The sequence below is a fragment of the Euprymna scolopes genome, chromosome 14 (assembly GCF_053919585.1).
Source record: "Euprymna scolopes isolate OS-2025 chromosome 14, ASM5391958v1, whole genome shotgun sequence".
NCBI classification, from domain to species: Eukaryota; Metazoa; Mollusca; class Cephalopoda; order Sepiida; family Sepiolidae; genus Euprymna; species Euprymna scolopes.
In genome coordinates, this window is record NC_136495.1 from 141915909 (window position 1) to 141935476 (window position 19568).

Below are 19568 nucleotides of genomic sequence, written 5' to 3' on the forward strand. Positions count from 1 at the left end.
ATATATATATATATATATATATATATATATATATATATATATATACACTTCTTATCAAAAATTTAAGACAACTTAAAAATCCTTTAAAAAAAATAAGTATGGATTTTAAACTATTCAGACTTAAGGTTACCAATACTGCAATCTAAAAGGTTATGGCAACAAAAAGCTACATATCAAAGATTTTTTTTAATTATATTTTTCTTTAATTAGACTTTTTACATATGATGAGAATTATAAGACCAGGGACAAAAATTCTAATAATTGTACAAACAGTGTATGGAAAGTGTATGAAAACATTCAACAATGAAACGTAATAATGAGTTCTACTTTTGATGATTATGATGACTTCCCAAATTCTTTGGCCCATGCTAGAATTATTGGATTCTATTACGTTGCGGGGAACACTGCTTCAGTTTCTGAAGATGGCTTCACGATGTTCATTTTTAGTTTAACAGTGTTTGTTATTTTGATAAACCACTCTTGTCATCTATTCCAAAACATTTTCAATTGGGTTACAGTCCGGTGAACATGCAGGATGCCCCAAGAGGTGGACTCCATTTTTTGTAGAAATCTGAAGGTCCATCTTTCAGTGTGGATTACAACATTATCCTGTTGGAACAATCTACCATCCATACACAAACCATGACCTATGACGGGTGGAATAAATTTCAAAGAGCATATTTTGTCATGCCAATATCGCTGGAAGTCATCAATACCATATATATTGAACTTTTTCTCATAAGAAAACAGGACATTCTTCCACTTCTTAACTGCCCAGGTTTTCTAATAACGGCCAAATATTTAGGGGTCCACTTTGTGACGTGAAAGCAATAGAGAAATCTGTTTACGTTTTTTTTTTATTTAACATGCCTTTTTGTTGCAAGTCTCGTCTGATGGTTATTTCACTGCGATCAGCATCTTTACCCGCCTTAATTAGACTAGAAGAAAGTTATCTGTCATTCATAACAATCCATCTGAATCTACTAAATTCAGGAGAATTTTTTTTTTAGGGGGGGGGGCTACAAAAGTATTTTGCTTTTCCATAATTCTGAGTGCTGTTTAGAAAGTTATAAATAACAGTGTTTCTGCCATTTATTTAAGCTGCTATCCCTCGCTGTGGCAAACCTTGCTTATAGAGGTTTAGAATTCGATAGCGCTCGAGTTCGGTTAGTTTTCTTACATTAGGCATGGTAACACCTTTAATCGATGATTTCTAATACATAACTGAATTAAAAACATTAGAATTGCCACAAATCTAACAATTCAGACCCTTGGTCTAATAATTTGGATCATGTATAAAAGCCTTATTTAATAAAAATGCTAAATTTAAAATAAAAATCTTGAAACGCACTTTTTTTTGTTTCCATGACCTTTTAGATAGTAGCAGTAGTAACTTTAAGTCGGAAGAGTTTAAAATATATCCTTAAAAACAAAAAGTTTATTTTTAAAGATTTTTTAAGTGGTCATAAACTTTTGATCAGCAGCGTATATATATATATATATATATATATATATATATATATATATATATATATATATATATATATATATATATATACATGTATTTATATATACAAATAATATATATAGTTATATACATATAGTAGAAACGGTAATTAATAAAAACTGAAGAAAGTGCTCAATACTGTTGTAGAGTAAATATGCGTTTTAATTTTTATTACCGTATCTTTCTGCTAAGTTACATTAATCTTTCAGCTACCCGCACGTTTTTTTTGGCCGTCTGTAGCTTAACAGAAAGATACGGTAATAAAAAATAAAACGTATATATATATATATATATATATATATATATATATATATATATATATATATATATATATATATATATGGCTTTTAGAAACATATGATAGGTTTATGCATATTATGGTGTATATATATATATATATATATATATATATATATATATATATATATATATATACCATAATATGCATAAACCTATCATATATAGAAATATATGATAGGTTTATGCATATTATGGTATATATATATATATATATATATATATATATATATATATATATATATACCATAATATGTATAAACCTATCATATATTTCTAAAAGCAAATGTATAAACATACATGAAAGCCTGTACAATGAACACAAATAGATAAACGAGCAAAAATATATTCGTTTAATAATGACAACAATGCTACGTTTAGAGAAACATTATTAACTACCATAATTAGCCATCATGTTTTTACATGAAATAGACTATACTTGAACATCAGTATTATATTTTCCAGGCTATAAATCATGACGAATTTGCATAGAAGACTCGGAAAAGACGCTTTACTACTTCTTAGAAAAAATATTAACAAATCGGCAAGTAGCAAATTTCAAATTTCTAATCAATTAAAAATTAACATATATCCAGTGCAAGATAAAAAGCGACACTATCATCTGTTCAACTACTATATGCACAAACTATTGATAATATGCTCACATTCAGAACTTTAATCTAGCTTTTAACTCTGAATCCTCTTAATATTATTCACTGCTTTTAAAATAGTATCAGTCAATTGAAAATCAAATCGGTTGACTATTCTTAAAATTCCCAGTGGGTTTAAAGAGTTCTATTGGGGAACTTATTAAATGTGCCAAACGTACGGGGACATTAATTAAATATATATATATATATATATATATATATATATATATATATATATATATATATATATATATATATATATATATTAATCGTTTTTAAACGTAAATAAATTTAATTAATGTCCCCGTACTTTTGGCACATTTAATAAGTTCCCCAATAGAACTCTTTATTTTCGTTACAATATTATTTAGACTGCTATCGATTTACTCCTGACGAGATGATAGCCGAAAGAGCTCTCGAGAAACTTCCGCCTAGGAAACTACTAACATCAGGGGCATAAGCATCAGGGCTACTGTGTAGGGAGTTGGGCAGCAAGATGTCGGATCACGTAACACTTGAATTTCTGCATGTCAGTACAGTTGGGGAAGTAGGGATCGGAAGGATATTCTAAAAGCTAGCGGTTCTGGAAAAGAACCTACTGGAGTAGAAGTCTCTCTTAGATCTAGGAATCTCTACTGTGAAGAGTTGGGATTTAGCTGCTTGTCGGTTAAGTCAGGGGTATTAACGTCGAGGAGTACATATGTTTGCAGTTCGTCAGAGCATTCACCGTTAAAGTACTTGTAGAACAGGCAGAGGGATGCAATATTTCGTCGATAGGACAGTGGGGGAAGCTTAGATTAAAGTTCAGGACCTATCAGATTGGCGACTTTTTTTAAAACTTGTCTAGGAGCGATAGACTAGTGCCAGATGCACCATCCCAAATATGATAACAATGATCCATACATGGACGAATGTTTGCCTTTTAGAGGTACAGGATACTTTCGGGCGTTAGTAACTTTCTAGCACAGTATAGAGAGTCTAGCTGCTTCGCAGCGGTCCTGACAATACTCTAAATGTAATTGTTCCAAATCATGTTCCCTATGAACGTTAATGCCGCGAAGCTTAAAAGATATAGTGAGAGAATGGTCACCTTAAGAGGTACAGGATACTTTCGGGCGTTAGTTGCTTTCTAGAACGGTAGAGATAACCTACCTCCTTTGCAGCGGTCCTGGTAATGATCCCAATGTAATTGTTCCAACTCAAGTTTCCTGTGAACGTTAGGCCAAGGATCCTAAAAGATATAGTGAACAATTTCATTGAGCTGGGATAGTCTTATATAAAATATTGCATCCAATAATATTTTGTAAGACTGATAATCACTGGATTTGCACACTAGTAAGATTTATTGTATTTCATTATTCTGAATAGGTAAAAAGTATATGTATATATATATATATATATATATATATATATATATATATATATATATATGTATATATATATATATATGTAAAAAGTAAATATTACAATTAAATTTACCAAAATGATCCAAGATTGTAAAACTAAAGTATATTATAAATATTAAAGAATTAATATTTATAAAGTAATCTCAACCATATATATATATATATATATATATATATATATATATATATATATATATATATATATATATATATATATATGTATATATATATATAAATTTTGTATTCCTCTCTGTATGTTTGTTTGTTCACAATTGGAATAATATATACAACAGTTCCATTAATGTAATGCTTCATTCAGTCCTATATATAGTATTATTCGTGTACAATAGACGATTGAGAGATGACGTTATTTGCATATTACATTAAGGAAAATCAATTTCTAAATTGCAGTGTGTTAGTTTAATTTTATTATTTAAATTTGATTTATATTGATAACATATTTAATTCAATTTATTTTTACCAACCTCGACTTTCTTTTTATAAAACATGTTGAGTCATTTGAATTTGGAGTTATTTCACTTTCTTTTTTTTGTTTTTGCGTTCTTTTTCGGTGGATAAAAAAACTAAATATAATTCACACAAACTGTAATGCATTATTTTTGGAATCAGTTCAAATAAAATAATTTTCGTGATTTCGCAATGGAAGTTTTTGTCCAGTGGATTTCTATTATAAACAAACAATCCAATTCAACTAAGATTCCTTATCATCGACATACAGCCTTTAGAAGCAACATATGGGCGCCGCTTCCCTGGGTCAATCGGTAGAGCTGACTGTCAACGCGAAGGTTCTAAGTTCAATCCTCGTCTTTGAAGTCAACCGGCACCGATGAGTTGCGGAACAACGAAAAGGGGCTGTATGTTGATGACTATATATATATATATATATATATATATATATATATATATATATATATATATATATATATATATATATATATATACGTATGTATATATATATATATATATATATATATATATATATATATATAATTTCAGTAAAACCTGGAAATTCTTTTAAACATTTATTTTAATAACAATATTTGGCATTGAAGTCTCATTAATAGACAGTACATACGCTCTATTACCTATCACGCCTACTAAAACAATCACATTATTATTAGGTCGGCCAAAAATAATGTCGCTTTTTGATTTTCAACTTAAGTAAAAAAAAAACGACAATTGTTTTGCACCAATATATTAATAATTAAAACAAAATTTCAAGATGTCTTCTTTATATTTATTAGATATATTAGTTAATTCATTCAAAATTTGTTGTTGGCTGTTATTATTTTCGGAGGGTACTGGTCCTTTATTCCATTTATATGTCGAAAACAATATGTTCGTAAAAAAATATTGTATGTAAAATATTAGACGTACGATTTGGAATGTGGAAATTTAATACGCGATCCTATTGATAATGTTACATAATATGTCGAATTAATTGGGTTTTTTATAGTAAAAAAATGTTACTTTAACAGCAAAATCAACTAACTACAACTTGCTCGTATAATAATAATATTTTCGATACACTTCAGCAGAATCAGACTGCCTACTCTTCTACGAATTTCCATGAAAACTTTATAAGCCCTTCCATGTTCACACCGAATTGCAGGCGAGTGTTTTATTTGTGAGAGTATTACTAGAAATAACTTCCTAATGTTTACATATTCCGTCTCTCAGGCTCGTTCTTTTTTACAGTAGAGTTAGAGCTAGAGGGTTACTTTTACTACGGATTGTAAACTACATCCTCCTGCTGTATTGTAATTCTCGATATCAGATGAATAATAACAGATAGTATACATGGTAGAAGAGTGATTTGAACTCTGCAAAGAAGATGTTTTTTATCTCATACCCTCGGTTCATAAATACATACAACACTTTGAATTCAATAATTATTGTTAATCTGAAGTAAACCTGTTGTACCTCCACTTAACCTCGATGATATAATGTGGGAATCGGTATGCCAATCCCATTTTGCAGTAACATCGGTTCATCATCGGAAATTATAAGTGCGCAAATTACTAACACAAATAAAACTTTCATTTTTATTATAATATATTCAATATAATACATCTGCGACTTGACCAGCTTTCTCCACATAATATCACTGAGATTTAAAACAAAATGTTAAACCAAGTAATTACAAGAGTAGCTCAACATTTTGAATTACAACTGCATGTATGTGGAGAGTTTTTTTCTGCTTATTTCAACATGGTTTCTTGTCGTTCTGTATTTCTCTTGATTTCACTTAGCTATATCGGTATCTATTGGGAAAAGAGGTTGAACATAATCAAACTTTTACCCAGGGATGGATTTATCCCGCGGGCACTCTAACAATCCTTTAACGATGGCTGCTTGCCATAAAATACATGATAAAACTCCAGTTTAGTAACAGGTGTTAAGTTATATATTACTTTTTCTTTTCCGTTTCCCCACATTTTAGGAGACACGTATATAAGATGGCAAAAAAATAAAGGAAAGGAAAAAAATAGAACACAAAGAATAAGTAGAAAATAAATAACCTAAAAAGGCCAGCGTTGGATAAATCCCAAGCAATAACAAAAGATATATCTATATACTTAGGCTATCCTTTCTTAAACTGTTAATTTGTTTACACGTCCAAGCAATCCGATTATGTGTAAAGGAATTGCGAAAAAGTCCTATAGGATATAAACTTGGCTTGAATCGTTTAGTAAAAAAAAGGCAAATAAAAATGGATAAGGTGACGCACACATGGATTTGCCACTCAATCTTCGGGGCGATAGGTCGGAGAACAAAAGGCAAACATGCAGAATAGGGGGTTAAGGAAGTGATTTATATGTTCACAGCTTAAACGTCCTCAAGGTGTATCAGAAATTTATTTATTTATTTTGCTTGCGAAGAAACCTTGCGCTGTCCTGTAGCAATAAGAGAAAGTTTGACAGTTTCCGGCATTTTTCTGACAGATTACATTGTTTTTTTCTACATGAAAATCTTCTAACTTTAAAGCAGCTTTCTATCATTTTGATAAAATATCTAACTAGATTCAGTAACCCTAGATTATCAAACAATCACAAACTATATCCAATATATCGCATGTCCATGGATTGTATGCATTATTTAAATAAATGCATGACTTTATTTGTATTTGTGAGAGAACTAATATATTAAAAGATATAGAAATAATTAAAATATTTCAATTATTATCATATTGGATTAGCAAAACAAATGACAACATAATGCATTAATGTTTAAACTCATATTAGTTATCTTACCTTTCCAATGTAGCAATGCTTTTTTTAATTACATCTTCACCCCAAACAAGAAATATAGGCACTTTGAAGTGAAGAGCTACTATCAGGGACATAATATACAGGGGGACTATGTGGAGAGTTGACCAGAAAGATGTCGGTTGACGTTACACTTGAACTTCTGCATGCCAGTACAGTTGGGGAAGCATGGACCCGGAAGGGAATTTCAAAGTCTATCGGTTCTGGGGAAGAAACTGCTGGGGTAGAAGGATCTCTTACATCTAGGGATCTCTACTGTGAAGTGGGGGGATATAGCTGCTTGTCGGGTTTGTCGAGGGTATTTACATGGAAGAGGTACGAGTGCTTGCAGTTTGTCGGAGCATTCACCGTTAAAGTACTTGTAGAACAGGACGAGGGATGCTACATTTTATCGATGGGGCAAAGGCTGAAGCTTACATGAGAGTTCAGGACCTATCAGGGTGGCAACTTTTTTTTTAACCTTGTCTAGGAGCGAGAGACTCGTAGCAGATGCACGAGCACAAATATGACAACAATACTCTATAAATGAGCAAATGGGGGCCTTTTAGAGGTGCAGGGTACTTTTGGGCGTTAGTAGGTTTCTAACCCGGTAGAGAGAAACTATCATCTTTGCAGCCATCATTGCACTGCTCTCAATGTAATTGTTCCAACTCATGTTTCCTGTGAACGTAAGGCCGAAGAGTTTAAAAGATGTGCTTTCAGAAAACGAGTATTTAGCAATTGCTATTGGTGGTAGAGAAAGTGTCTTGTAATTATTGAAGGAAACAAGTTTATTCTTGGCAGCATTGCATGTGACCATCTATTTTTCCCCCCGTTCAACTGCAGATTGGAGGTCATCCTCTAGTGTTTCTGGCATTGCTTTAGATAAGTGTTCATTTGTTTTCCTGCCGTGTCTGTTATAAAGAATGGTGTCATCAGCATACATACTCATCTCACATACAATTTTGTCAGAGAGGTCATTTATGATTATTACGCATAGTAGAGGTCCAACGATAGACCTCTGAGCCACTACCGCATTTATATCATATTGTAAGGCCGTCAGCACAACCTGGATTTTTCTCTTATCTTAGAAGGATTTAATCATGTTTAGTATTCTCCAAGTGATACCGTATGATCTGATTTTCCTAAGCAGACCGTCATGCCATGCACTGTCAAAAGCCTTAGATATATATAGAGCTACACTTCTACCCTCCCCTACTTTGTCCAGTGAATGGTATATACATACAGAGATTACAGTTAAGATGTGTGCTGTAGTAGGTACTTGCCTTAATCCGTATTGTTGGTTGGTCAAAAGTATAGCTTCTGTAAGGTAATGTCCTAGAGCTGGTTAATTGTGGACTCAAATATTTTGGCGAAAAGTGGGATGAGGCTATTGGGGCGACAATTTCCTGGGTCAGTTCATTCGCCAGAATTCTTGAAAACTGGAACAACAGAATCAGTTTTCCAGCAGCCAGGAAACAAGATTCATTAAGGCATTTGTTGTAAAGTTTGGAGAGATCTGGAGCTACTTCGGCGGAGCACTTTTATTATTGCACTGGCGGGATGAGAAAAGGGCCACATGATTTTGCAGTGCCCAGATTTTTTTATGATAGCATGCGCCTGAGAAGAGGTCAATTGTAGATAGTCTAGTGTTGCGTCTGTCCGCAAAGGAAAGTCAGGGAGGGGGTGGTTAGCAGAATTTTGTGTGGGCTTGAGGTAAACCGACTGGCAAGCATATTAGCCTTGTCGGTTGCTGAGCAAACAAAGTAATACTTATTGGATGGTGGGGAAATTGTTGATTGCCTATTATTTACTACACTGTGGTAAATTTTCCAGAAGTGACGAGTTCCTAATTTCTGTGCTTCGTTGCGTTTTTGGGTGGCTTCAGTAAATTCTCTCTTAGGTGTCTCTATTTATTTCTTTCGGCTACTTCTGGCTTTCTATATACTTATGTCTGTTTGAACTGGACTTATTTCGGTTAAATCTGCGGTACGCATGCTGCATTTGCGCAATGGCAGCTGGACACAAGTAGTAAATAATTGGGGAGCGTGTTGCTTGCTATGAAATTTCCGCGTGGGAACATGTGCTTCAATTGCCTTTTACACGATTTAGTGGTATCATTTGCGCACTATTTTGCAGGAAGTGAAAAGATATTTCGCCATGAAGCGTCTCTAATGAGATCTCTGATGGCTTCCCAGTCAGCCTTTTTATAATAGCTCGTTGTTTTAAGCAATAGTTCCTCAGTTTTTGCCCAAGTTTTTAGGGTCATTTTAACCATTATCACTGCTATGGGCATTCGTAATACAATCATTGGGAGCCGTGGTCAGAAACAGATCTAAAAGTGATGCGTGTTCTTGTTGGTCTCGGAAACGAGTTGAAAACGTAACCAGCTGTAATAGGAAATGAGATATAGAGAAGCTCTCTCTTGTACTTCCATCTGCGTCTGCGTAAGAAAAAAAATCAGAGTCAGTTTCTGTGGTGGACATTGAAGTCAAAAAATTCATGCACTTGTACGCTATTGTCGGGGAAAGTGCTGTATTTATGCTGCCAGAGACTTTGTTTATTAGCGCACAGTCCTGGATCGAGGGAGAGCGGTAGAGAACATAAAGTAACTAATGTTATGTTGCATGTTAAGTCTAAAGCACATAACGGCTTGATCGTCCGATTCTAGTTTTGTTTCTCTAGTCAAGGGGAGGGTGTTTCGAATGTAGACTCCAAGTCTGTGCATATGTCTGAGTCCTTACCGCAGAGTGGGAGTGATTCGGGCGTGGTAGAGGGGATGGAGGAGTGTTGGTTAGTCTGACTTAGTCCTAAGATATCTGGAGCGTGTCTTAGGAGAAATGCTTCAACCTCATTTAAATTAGTTCTAAACTCACGGATGTTTGTAAATGCAAGCCACAGAAGAGGAGGCAATTTTGTTTTGTTTGAGTTTTGTCCTGGTTTAAGCGTAATTTTAGATTGTATTGCCATTTTCTGAAAGTTTCAGTTTAGTTAAGGGATGCTGAACAAGAGGTTATGCAGAATACAAGAATTCAACACAAGTAGACCATCAGTTAACTTTCCGTCTACTAGGATTTTAGCGACAGGAAATCCCACCAGGCATGAGTGTAGGGTCCTTTTTCAATGCGGTACATGGATGGTACTACAAAAATCCCGATATTATTCAACTGTTGATGGAGCAGAACTGTCAACTCGCTAGCCTCGACCTATCAGACGATGGTCAACCCAATCTAACAGCACTGGCATTATGGCATTCAAGCACTCCCAAGTGCCCATTTTAGAGGGAAAGGGTGTGTGCGGGAGTGGGGAAAACGGCGTTCATTTACCTAGTCAGGAAACAGGATCGAGCACTGAGTCTTTCTCTCGATTCGACAAATACGCCTGGCTAATAGGCAACGAATACTATGGAAGCCGGGCGATAGACAGTACCTATCTACTCCTTAAGCAGTTTAGGTTTGCAGACCGGTAATTTGTTTGATTCGCCAGGTCTAGGAAGGTTGTCGCCGAAGATTGGAGAGGCCTACCTCCCCTTAGGTTTAGATTCAAAATTGTCCTTCTACTAGACGGATGACCTGGAAACATTTACGGGTTCATCAGCACCGAGAGGGTCCGCCCTGCGCCCGGGTTTTAAGACAGGTATTTCTGCGACCCCGCGTGGGTATTTGATTTTACTGGGTTAATTTTTAAAGGTTATATATTTACTGAAAAATTACACTCCTCAAAGCGATTAAGGCACATTGCTATTTCATTGTGTCTGGAGGATTGGGTGAGTAAATGTTCATGCAGTGGAAGCAGCTATATTTGCAACAGGTTTGTTGGAAGCATTTCATATTTTGTCTAATATTTTTTCTTTTAAATTTATAATTCATTTTTTATGTTGGTTAAGGAATAAATAAACGCGTTGCAGAGTGGATTGATATTAGGAATTAACTAAAAAAAAATTGTGCCTAAGCTATGGATATTTTAGATGGCAGGAGGGTTAAGATGTATATTCAATGTAGATACAAGTAGCATCATGTTTTACATGAAGTACAACACAGTACAGGTTGAATTGGAAGAAAATAATAAGCTATGGATCTTCAGTATATATGTAATAATGTAAATAGAACTTTAGGCAGATTTCCAGTAGACTGTCTTCTCTAAGATTAATCCTCTCCTGACAACTAACAATCTGCTCTACTCCCCTAGCTGCCACTAACACTCATTATTACACAGGCTTTGGAGGAGTGTACGTAGCTCTCAGCCGTTGACATTCACATGCTGACTGATTGGAAGTCATCATCACTAAATATCTCTCCATTACTCCCTCTAAGACATGCATTAAGTCTTTCTTATACAGATAGATACCTACCAGCTATAGTCTGTACCTAGATTTACAGCTATATATTTATAGCAATAACTATCTTTGCCATAATAAATACAAACCCCGAATCGATACTGTAATGCAAGACAGAACTTCCTGATTCATAAGAAGCGGGAACTTATTTAATACTTAAAACTTCCATATATTCGCATCTACTGGAAATCTGCCTATATATCTATTTACTTAATGAAATATATAAAAAATCAACGGTTAGTTATTCGTGTCCATAAAACTGCGCAAGGGATCACGCTGACCGAGCCACCATTATCACAAAAGTGCCTTGTCCATGCGTATCAAAGCATACGCGCACTTACATGTCAACGTTTATGACCGATTGTATACCTTTTTCCCCGTTTTTCTCTTTCAACAAACTAGTAATTCAAAAACATTTTCTTTTATTTTACTTCACTGGAGCATTTCACTCGCACACATTGTTTCTTCAAATTGTTTCTTCTTTCTTTCATAAGTGTGTATTGGTTTTACTTCTTTTTATGCATAACAACTACAGCAGATCACCTTTTTTTCTAAATTCATTAAAACATATGCTCGTATATGTGTCATAATTTACTTTCTCTTATCTTTAAAAGAACAATTTTTTCTTCGCTTATTTGATATATATTTTTCTTTCTTTGTATCTATATCTATATATTTTGATTTCTTTCTTATAAATTAAGCATACGTATATTTTTGCATTCTTTAACATACTTGTATGTGTTTTTCTTTCGCAACACGTTGGACTAATCTACATTTTATATTATTTAATTTGAATTCATTATTGAGGTGATTATTATTAATTCATTCATTTATTGCAGATTATTATCCTCATATTTCTTAGATATTGTTTTACGACGTTTCGAGCAACTATTCCTCTGGTCTTCGTCAGGTGGTAACCGCGACGGGATAGGAACTCCGAATCTCCTAAATGCATTTTCAGCAATTACTGCCATCGATATGTGTTGTCGTCTCACCACGATTTGGCTAAGCCTCTGGTCAGCTTGTGGTAGAATTAAAACCGCTATGATAAAGGTTTCAATCCAACCCAAAGACTTACTTGGCCAAAACGTGGTGAGACGACAATACATATGGATGAGTAATTGTTGAGAATCGTAAGTTTTGAGAGGGAGAAATAGTGGAGACGAACATCTCTGAAAAATACCAGTGCAGTAAACCGCCGTCAATAAAGGTAAACGTCGAAGAATTGTTTAAAAAATCTCACGAATTTACTGAATTTGTAATCTCGGCGCCAACACCGCAGGATTTTCGAAAAGAACTATTCCTTTTTTCTTATCGATAGAACGATAAAACAATTAATTCAAGCTCACGTATCAACATTCATCGTAATTACGATATTTAAGCCAGAACGAATACCAAAATGATGTGATTAAAAGTGAGGTGGAATGTAAGGAACTGTCAAAAATCATTATGAAAGACTTTGTAGAACATGGGACTCCAAAATCAACAATATCAGTATTGGTAGGCACCTCGTATTGTTGCTGGTGAATACATCGCCTCTTTTCTGTTAAAATACGGTAATATCACGGCAGACGATGTCGACATTATAACGGAGTATGGAACTTCGAAATAAGGAATATTTAACAAAATATCCTATTATATTGAAGCTGGGGTGAAAACCTTTTAAGTGTTGTCGCGGCGTGCCGTCCAGATTGTTGGGTCTCTTCGGAGATGGTTCACTTAACTTATACGAGTCCGGAACTCCAGTTACAACTAATCCCCAAAATCCCGTGTAAGAACATTTTGACCCTAACGTGGCCCTACTGAGCAAAACCGAAGAAGCTCTTCCTAATAAGTATAAAAAAGACAATGATACCGAAGGAGTACAAACAAGCATGTAACCGAAGAGGGAGAAATCGATATAAGATCGAGTAAAGACCCAGGGTTACGAAAGTATAAAGCCTTGGTTAAATTGAAAATAAGCTCGACGAACAACGAAAAATTAAAAAAATGTAAAAACCAAAAATGAACCAGTGCCTTTAATATAAACTACACCCTCCTCTTAAGACAAAAGCTGCCCCTGCCGGAGTAACTGCTTTCCTACCAAAAAATGGAGTATAAATTGATAAACTTCAACCCCACACAAAAAATAAGGCCTATTTCTCTAGAACCTCTCCAGTAAATTCCGTTTCTCCTCACATACAAAAAAAAAACAATAAGTCAATCCCTAAAATGAAAATCCTTTCTTCCAGAACTTCCCCCTTCTCCACTGGCTATAATACACCTCTGAATACGCAACAACCATCTCCAAGGAAACCTGATATGCTTCCACCTCCCAACGCGATGCCTCCTTAACCCCTTCTCAAAATGTCAGAGAATCCCCTCACTAGAGAGGGAGGCTAGAAAAAAAAGCGTTCTGCCATTTGCACCGGAATGGGCGTATGCAAACTCACTCCACTTACTGAAAATACGATGATATATCATCACAAAAAAGATTATAGGAATCTCACTGTTCTGAAAACAATCAGCATAAAGGAGGCCAGCAACCCTTAAAACTACGCTGAATCACAAAGACTCTTGACTGTGGTAAGATCGAAGGAAGGGGGTACAGGGTTATGGAATATGATGGAGGAGGTCAATACTGCTTTTAAAATAACGCCACTTCTTGCATTCTTTAACGACAAAGAACTATCCGATCTTAAGAGGTTTTGTATCTGGATGGTCACCATTAGGATACACCCATCCCTTTATAGAGCAATTAAATTAATATAACCGCTAGACGTCGGTAGCGTGTCCCCGGACTGTAGCATCACCAATGAGATAACCACTGGTTCCATGGAGACAGCCGTCGGTGTCTTGACTTCGCCAATGTTCGTTCAGGATTCTAAACACTGTTATCAAAATGGTCTTAGGATTGGCGAGTTTAGATGCACTTGGTTTAAGAGACACCTTTCGTAATCTTTGATTGGCACGCGAACTTTAACGTCTCGACGTCGATATATGTTGTTTGCAGAAGACCGACGTTATTGCAGGTTATTATCAGGGTGTGCTATTTAGAGATTTCAGCTCGATTCAGCACATTTTGATGCCAGCTGAATGGGGTGGTTAACTTGGCTAGCTAAGCACACGCTTAATACGTCGTTTGTTCCTAGTACTTGCAAATCTAAAATGGAAGCTTTGTATCGTGGATGTTACCGTAAATGATGTGGCTTTTCGACTTATCGGGGGTTTTGCACCCAATAACTCTACCGAGATGGATTCCTTTTTTCAGCGAATCCAGTCTCGTCGGAGGATTTTAGTGGGAGACTGGAACGCGGTCGTTTATTCCGATTTAGATCGCGGGAGTAACACCTTAAGGACTACAAACAAGAAGCGGGATGTTAAAGCATTTCAAAATTTTATCTATAAGTTTAATCTTTTAGTAGCGAATGTTATCAATAAACGTATATTTTGTTTTGCAAAATAAATAAATAAATAAAATCGAACAATGTTTTATATAATTAAAACTAAACAGTATTATATTACAGATTGAACATCAAAATAATAGCGTAGCTGAGTTTTTAATATTTCAGAATAAATCATTCTCAAGTATCAAAATTAATATTTGGAACATAAAAATAAAACAAGAAATCCACAAGAAATAGGCACCACATTTAGATGTGAATGAATTGATAGATTTTCGAATAATTCCGAAGGGGAGATTGGTGGCAGTAGGTAAGTCGGCACAAGCCTATGAATGGCTTATACCACAAGATAAGAAATTTTGAAAATAAATATAAAGTGTAAACATTAAGTAGTGTGTCAATTTAAAATATAAATTATACCCATTTTTTAAAGCAGAAAAACATCCCCATTAAAAAGAATGGCATTCTGTTTTTAAGCAATTATGTAAAATTGTTCCGAAAATAGTTTTCATATAACTGTTTAATGAAATGGCCCATTATTTGTAAGATCTTTTAACTTTTGGGGGCAGATAACTAATCGGTAATATCTCTTTACTCATGACTGACTCACCATGTCACAAGAAATCCCCTTAAAAAGTAAAACATGCAAAATTTTACTTCCATCGCAAAAAAATGCCTAGCGGTCTGAAATTCGAAAAAAGTGTTGCTTTACATTTAATTCGGTAACAATTCTCCTGGTCATCACCATTTACAATCGAGTGCATATTTGTCTTCTCTGAATATCTTAAAAATGAAAACAAAAATACGAGTTAAATATTTGCCAATTTTACTATATCATTTATTTGTATATTTATAGATATTAAAAAATATATCCAAATGAAATTAACGTTAAAGTATAGTATTTGTTCTGATACAGTACTTTATATTTTCTATCGCCCGTCTTAAAAAAGATGGTTTGCACTGACAATTAAATATAATACATCGCAAATGTTAGTAAAATAAGTAAAATCCAGAATGTTGGTTCTTTTTAATCTATAAAATAGTTTATAGTAGAGAAAGTATAAACAATGACAAATATAAAAAATACATTATACCAAACGCAGTAAAATTTTAGAATATTTTATACATGCTAAAATGCATATATTGTATATATGTAGAACTGTTTTATTTATTTTTATTTGTCCAAACAGCAAATAACTGATCGCTTGTTGCTTAAGCATTGATGGTCTCATTGTGAAAAAGTGTATAAAAATAAAATGATTACCACAAATTCTAAATTTGAGAGTGCTACGCGAACTTAGGGTAAGGGATTGTATAAGTTACTTGTTTATAACTTGTCTGAAATTAAGATTCCCCACACTTCAAGCAATACGCAGTCATTTATTTATATTAAAAGCTTTTAAACTACATATTTTTTAATTAAATAAAAATAGTTTATGCACGTTAAAAGTATACACGTTGGTAGATAATTAATTCTACTGCGTTTTATATAAGTTTAAAAAAAATAATTTTGATTGTTTACTTTTCTACAATTTGACCAAGTGTATAAATACGTGTACTTAAGGGAAGCGCTATGATCGTATTTTAATTAATAGAGGATGAAACGCCACTAAATATAAAGCATTGGAAAAGTCGATTTTATAACAAATCTTATTATTGTTAACTGAAACAAATGTGCAAAAACTAACAAATAGTCAATAACAAACTGTAACGAAAAGCAATAAATCCTACTTTTCTACTACAGGAATGAGTTTAGTTTATGTGTTAAAGTATATTCAGACACTCTTTTCTCTTATATTTTTAATCTTTAATTGCAGCTTAGTGTGTGTGTCAAATATATTAGGATTTTCTATAAATAAAAATCCGCGGGCCGCTCGATTCAAAACATACGTGCTGGATTGCAAACGAAATCTCCAGATTTAGGGGAGAAACCACGAAATTGCCAACACTGAGAATGGCTGTCACTGCCGCATGGACATCTAAAGGAGGATGGTGTTGTGGGGTCTGCGTAGTTTTTGTAATGCTTTCTGCGTCGGAACCTTTCCTTTAGCATCTGGTTTCCGTAGTCCTCTCATTTCCCAAATTCACACATACACACAAACCCACACACACACACACACACACAAAAAGAGTGTTCCATGGATACTGACGTCCTCAAACTAAAGCGGTAAAAAATATTACCTCCTCCCGCTAGGGCCCTTTTTCAGCTTTTAATTTATTTTATTTTCGTTCTTCTGTCACCCCTATTCCTCTCTTTCCAACATTTCCACACTTTAATTCCACCCACCTGCCTTCAAGAATTGTGCGTCTCCTTTTGAAGGTTTAAGTCACATCTACAATACCATATAAAAAATGAAGTTTGCTCCTTATTTTCTGACTTATGAGGCGTTTCTCTCTAAGTTCGGTTTCTAGGGAAACGTTGTATTCATGTAACCGATAATGTGTGTATAACAAAACAAATATATACTATGTGTGTGTATATGTGTGTGCATTTGTAAAATATAATGCATTAAATCGTTAGTTTTCCATTAATGTAGCGAAGAAGAAAGATCTAATGTGACACAATTTCTGTTTCTTCATTTTTTTCACTTGTTTTCGAGTCGATCTTGTGTTCGTAAAAAACGCGTCTAATGTGTTAAGAGTCATTGTTAAATTAATTACAAACAATGCAGCCTTAGTCAACTCAGTGCCACATTTATGAACCCCATATTTGATGTGTGTGTATTTTACCGAGTATACTAGTCCCATCATTTGCTGATAAACTCTCGTAATTGAAAACCTAGTAAAAAAAATTGGATAGTATGTTTCCGGCGAATTTGGACAAGGCGTTGACGTAATGCCGACAATACGAATCTAAAGAAGACCTAAGAGCAAAGCGGCCGAATTATTGTGAGATTAACACCCACAGTATTATATTAAAAAATACTGGTGTATTCTTGTTTTACTGTTTAATCGAACTGTTTTAGGTTCTAGTCCTTTTTCTCTTTATTTGAACTTCTATCGCATTCTTCGATTTTAACACAGAACATGAAAAAAAGCTTCGATTAAATATTATCTTTCACTATTTTTCATGCGTCTTTTTTATTGTTTAATCGTCTAATGGATAACGGACGGTAGTCACATAAAAATATACAGTTAGATTCCGCAGTTTTTCTTTTTGGTTGGTCATGACATAACAAATTGCATCTTCAGGTTAGGGTGTCATTATTTATATACGCATTTTTTACGTTTTCTCTCATGATATATTTCTTAATAATACATGTTTTGCCTTCATATTTTCCCAACTGCCCGGGTTTTTCGCGAAAAAAAAATGATGCTGCTCAATGCCAGAGGATAAGTAAGGAAAAAAGCAAATACACTGTAATATTTATTTTCGACGAGGTTTTGAGATGTTATGTTAGGCGGAATACAAATATGTATGCTTGGATATAAAATGCATCTCATAAATTTCAACATTAGAACTGAGATATATATATATATATATATATATATATATATATATATATATATATATATATATATATATACAACATTACTGGGTTAGATATTGATACTATGACTGTTTTTTATTTATTTATTTTACTTGTTAGTAAAAGCCTTGCGATATAAGCCTGGATCCATAATCGCGTTCAATATCCAAGAGAACACATGCATCGTATTCGAATATAGATTAAAATAACCTTCCTAATATTCGATTGGTCTGGCAATTTATTCTCTTACTAAAAAGTCAGCATTCGAAACCCTCGGTCTAACATTAACAGCCATCATAAATATGAACAAATACATTGAGTATATTGCCATATTTGTTGGAAAGAAGACGTGTTCCGTCTATCGTAATAGAAAATTAAGCACACAGAATGTGATGCTATATCCTCACAAGAAAATTACAATTCACCTATACATGAAGTAGGGTTACCCTTGAGTGGTAAGACATTTTTTTTCAGAAAGGTTTCCGATGGGTAGTTAATATATACAAGTCCTGGAGACGACGAATTCTCAATAGACAGCTGTTCTGTACAGATTCATGAATTTATAATTTTGCAGCCAAAAGGCAAAATATCCTTCTCTTACTGTCCCGAAAAATGTATGTGCATGTTGCTAAAAATGTGTTAATTTTTATGCAGCAATTCTGGTTTCTGATTGGTTGATAGCAGAACGTGAATTAATTTGATATGTCAATTTCCAGCAGCAGCGTTTATAAATAGAATCTCCCAATTGTGATGGACCATACCCTATCCTTCCTGATGGGATGAGTCTCCTATTGGCTTCGGCGGCTTGGAGACTGGACAGAAATTACTCGTCAAGGATACGTTCTTGACACCCAGCCCGACAGGCTCGGTGCCAGGAAACCTTCCAGTACATTTCGGACTGAGGTACACCGCTTGGGTATCATCCAGGAGGTCCATCCTCCCATGTCTTGCAACCCGGCTTTCGGGTGGGGCAAGTTTATTGCTTGTCGCCTCAGGTGCCCCGAACGGGGAATGCCGACGTAGTTACCCAGGCAATTTTTGGAATTGCAAGAGTGACCTTGCTTTAGATCCCCACTTTCTAGGCCTTGTGCATCATATTGCTGATGTGAGCAGACATAAAATAACTAATCCATTCTTCGTGATGGGATGAGTCCCATAGCAGCTTAGGCGGCTTGGAGAAAATAGTCATCAGAGATCCGTTCTTGACACTCAGCCCGACAGGTGCGATGTTGGGAACCGGCCCAGTACCT